Genomic DNA, 4,732 nt, shown 5'->3' with positions numbered 1-4,732 from the left:
CAACTTCTCACGACCCAAAATACGCATGTCGTGATGGCGCCTATCTCAATACTAGGCAAGCCGACAACCTCAATAAACCACAACAATCTTTTAAGTTTGAAAACATAATATTTAAATTCAATATAAAAATCTCACAAATACTGATATAAAACACTCCCAAAATTCGGTGTCACTGAGTACATGAGCATCTACATGAAAACATAGTCTGAGGGATACAATCACTATCTGAAAATGTAGGACAGTACAAATAACTAAAAGGAAAAATGAGTCACGATCTGTAGACGTCAAACAGCTACCTTACTAGTCTCCAACAAAAAACTCCACAAATCTAGCAACCGCAGTATCCAGAAGTACTTGGATCTTCACATGAGGTGTAGAGTGTAGTATGAGTACAACCAACTCAATAAGTAACAAGACTAACCTTTGGGCTGAAAGTAGTGACGAGCTCAACATGTACAGTCCAGTATAGAAATACCAATACAAATATTGTAGGCATTCTTTCAAGTTCAACAGTTAAACTCAGTACAAGTAAAATAGATCAATTCTACATGATATGAGGAATATGACATCTCTATATCTACATGCCAATATACATACTGTATGTGATGCACCTTAGTGAAAACTCCATGTACTCACAATCTAAAATACTCAATCACTCAGTACTATATATGGCCAATCCAGCCCAGGGAAGATCCATTCCAAATATATATATATATCCATCAACTGACAGTCAGTCACTCAGTACTATATAAGGCCAATCTAACCCGGGGGAAGATCTATCCCCAAATATAAATAATTCAGACAAGATCTATATCCAAGAAAAATCCATCCCTCAAATAAATAAATAAATAAATAAGACAACTCCATGTCCTGGGAAGTACATCCCAAATATAAACATCAACTGCGCTCCCTGTAGGGGATGCAGATTTTAGAGGGGCTCCTGCAGCCCAAGCGCAACATAAAGCCAATATGGCCTACTGCGGCGTGTTGTACGATTCCATAATAATAAAGCCTATAAGTCATGTTGCGGTGTGCAGCCCCGATCCATATAATAATAATAAATATAAAGTCAATAAGGCCTGCTACGGCGCGCAGCTCGATCCCATAAATATCCTCGCAATGGATGAACATGACTGAGTATGAAATGTACATTTTACAATAATTAATTCAACAGCCACACGACCCTATGGGTCCCAAAATATTGGCACCTAGCCTAAACATGATCTTTAATACTAGCCTCAGCTCAATTTTTCTAACACGTGGTGAATATGCGGATAATAACATGATTTTTTTAATTTTACAACTCCACATAATTTGTTTAAGTCACAATTTCTATGGTGTACACCTACACGCCTGTCACCTAGCATGTGTGTCACCTTCATACAATTCACATGATACGTAATTCAAGGATGTATACCCTCAGAACCAAGTTTAGAGGTGTTACTTACCTCAAACCGTGAAATATTTTATTCGAATGCGCCTTTGCCTCACGAATCGGCCCCCGAAAGCCTCGAATCTAGTCATAAGTAATTCGATACAGTCAACACAAAGTGTAGGAATTAATTCCATATGCAAATACTAATTTCCAACAAAATCCAAAATTTAACTCAAACATCGTCAGTGGGGCACATATCGTAAAACCCAACAAAAGTTATAAAATATGAACGCTCATACAACCACGAGTCTAACCATACGAAATTTACCAAATTCCGACATCAACTCGACCTCCAAATCTTAAATTCTTATTTTGAAATCCTAGGTCCAAATCCTCGAATTTCACCTCAAAATCACGTAATCTAGTCAAAATACTCAATGATAATTCGATATTATTGACTAACAATGATCGTAAGTGACTTACCTCAAGTTTTCCCGTAAATTCTCTCTGAATATTCGCCTCAACCCGTGTTTGGAATGTCCAAAAATGAGAAAATCTCGGACCCCTCTATTTTTGTACACTGCCTAGAGGTTCCGCTTCTGCGAAATTTTAAACCGCATCTGCGGTTCTACTTTTCTGGTGAAGCTTCCGCTTCTGCGACTGCCTTCGCTTCTGCAGACTCGCTTCTGTGAAGAAACGTCCGCTTCTGTGGTCCACTCCCTCATTAGCCCAGACCGCATCTGCGACCATTTTGTCGCTTCTGCAATCGTGCTTCTGAGAGGCTTTGTTCGCTTCTGTGATTCCATACTTGCTTCTGCGAGCTCGTCCCTGCGTGATAGTTTCCGCAAGTGCGGTTGAATCAGTAGGCAGAAATTCCCAGCTTTGTTCTAAGTCCAAATTTGACCTATTAACCATCCGGAACTCACCCGAGGCCCCCGGGACCTCAACCAATTAAACCAATAAGTCCCAAAATATCATACGAACTTAGTTGAAGCCTCAAATCACATCAAACAACGCTAGAAACACAAATCATACCCCAATTCAAGTTTAATGAAACTAAGAAATTCAAACTTCTACATTCGATGTCGAAACATATCAAATCAAGTCTGATTGACCTCAAATTTTGCACAAAAGTCATAAATGACATAACGGACCTATAAATATTTTCAAAACTAGTTCCGACCCCGATATAAAAAGTCAACTCCTCGGTCAAACTTCCAAACTTAAATTTTCTATTTTCTCCATTTCAAACCCAATTAAGCTACGGACTTCCAAATAATGTTCCGGACACTCTCCTAAGTCTAAAATCACCACACGGAGCTATTAATATTATCAAAACTCTATTCCGAAGTCGTTTACACATAAATCAACATCCGGGCAACTATTTCAACTTAAGATTTAAATCTTGGAACTAAGTGTTCCAATTCATTCTAAAACCTCCACGACAAGTCACAAAACTATAATTTAACACAGGATTAGCAGTAAATAGGGGAATGGAGCTGTAATACTCAAAATGACCGGTCGAGTTGTTACATGTGTCTTTATAGGGAAGCCAAACGAAGATCCAAATACACATCTAATAGACTTCTAGGAGATTATGAACACATTTCAATAAAATGGTGTGTCACAAGATGCAGTGTACTTAAGGCCATTCCCCTTCACACTTAAAGATGATGCAAAACACTTAAAGATGATGCTTTCCCACTGGATCAATTAGAACTTGGCAGGAGATGACCAGAAAATTCCTTGATAAATATTTCTCCTCAGCTAAGAAGGGCAAGTTTAGAAGAAAAATCCATAACTTCTGCCAAAAAGATACATAAATTATTTTTGAAGCATGGGAGAGGTTTAAGGAGATTGTTTGGAAGTGTCAACATAGCGAAATTAAACTCTGGATGCAACTCCAGGACTTTTGGGATAGATTGACACCGACCTCACGTAGAACATTGAGCAATGCAGCAGGAGGCCCATTGATGAAGAAGACTCCAGAGGAGATAGTCACAATTCTTGATGAGTTATTTGAAGATTCTAATCAATGGCCCTCTGAGAGTATGGAAAGAAGAAGATCAACTGGTGTTCACTGGGTTGATGCTAATGCATCTGTACAGGTACAACTTGATGCTATGGCCAAAGAGATAAGGAAGCTGACCTTAGCCTCGATACAAAGTGAGACTCACGTAGATTGTGATATATGTGGAAGAGGACACCCTATTCATGAGTGTCAAGCCTCAACTGAGGAAGTAATGTTGTGGGAAACTACAATTTCAATGCAATGGGTCAGAGGCACCCCGGTTTTTCATGGAATTCACCTGGAGGTACTGCGAATGCTTGGAAGCAAAATAACTCTAGACCGCAAGGACAAGGAGCTACAGCATACCAAAATCAGTAGAGGCAGCAATTTCAGCCTCAACATCCCATTCAGTCTGGTTTAGAGGATCTAATGAAGGCTTTCATTATCACAACAGATGAGAGAATGGACGCTCATGGAGCAGCTATCAAAGAATTGGGCACTGGTTTGCGAAACCTGGAGAGACAAGTGGGACAGATTGCAACAATATTATCTGAGAGAGTTTTAGACACTCTCCCCACTGACACTGAAAAGAATCCCAAAGAAATAGTGAATGTTATAACTCTAAGAAGTGATCAAGTGTTGAAAGATCTCACCTCGATCCAAAATGAGATGATACTTGAAAAAGAAAGTGGGGAGCAACTAAAGAATGATGTTGATAAAAAGAAGAAAGGCCCGATGAAAACTGAGAAGAAGAAGAAAGAAGAACACTCAAGAAGGAAGAAAACTCAAGAAGGGAGGAACTTGAGAAGAGCGAGCATATGTCTGCTTTACCTTTTCCCCAAAGGCTATATAGAGAAAAGTTAGACAAGCAATTTGAGAGATTTCTGGATGTGCTGAAACAGGTTCATGTAAACTTACCATTTACAGAAGTGCTCTCATAAATGCCTATTTATGCCAAATTTATGAAGGAGATCCTAACAAAGAAGAGGAAGATAGAGGAGACCTCAGTGATCAAGCTCACAGAGTATTGTAGCGTGATATTGCAAAACAAACTCCCACAAAAGTGTGGAGATCCAGGGAGTTTTACTATACCTTGCTCATTAGGAACTATCAATTTTGATAAATATTTTTGTGATTCTTGTGCCTCAATTAATTTAATGCCTCTATCTATTTACAGAAAACTAGAGAAGGAGATCTGAAAGATAAGGTCTGCACCAATATCTTTGCAGCTGGCAAACCAAACTACTTTAATACCCGAGGGGATACTGCAAGATGTGTTAGTTCGGGTGGATAAGTTTGTATTTCCTGTGGATTTTATAGTGGTGAATACGGAGGAAAACAAGGAG

General features: G+C 39.0%; 1 non-coding gene across 1 annotated transcript; it reads right to left on the bottom strand.

Moving 5' to 3' along the window:
• Window positions 1-3,153: 3,153 nt before the first annotated feature.
• Window positions 3,154-3,260, bottom strand: LOC142167693 (small nucleolar RNA R71). The gene has a single exon (XR_012697780.1). It is a non-coding gene; the product is annotated as a small nucleolar RNA R71 (small nucleolar RNA).
• Window positions 3,261-4,732: the final 1,472 nt, after the last annotated feature.

Source organism: Nicotiana tabacum, chromosome 12 (assembly GCF_000715075.1).
Source record: "Nicotiana tabacum cultivar K326 chromosome 12, ASM71507v2, whole genome shotgun sequence".
NCBI classification, from domain to species: Eukaryota; Viridiplantae; Streptophyta; class Magnoliopsida; order Solanales; family Solanaceae; genus Nicotiana; species Nicotiana tabacum.
Note: the sequence above shows the minus strand (reverse complement) of the source record. Positions and strands in the feature narration are given on the sequence as shown.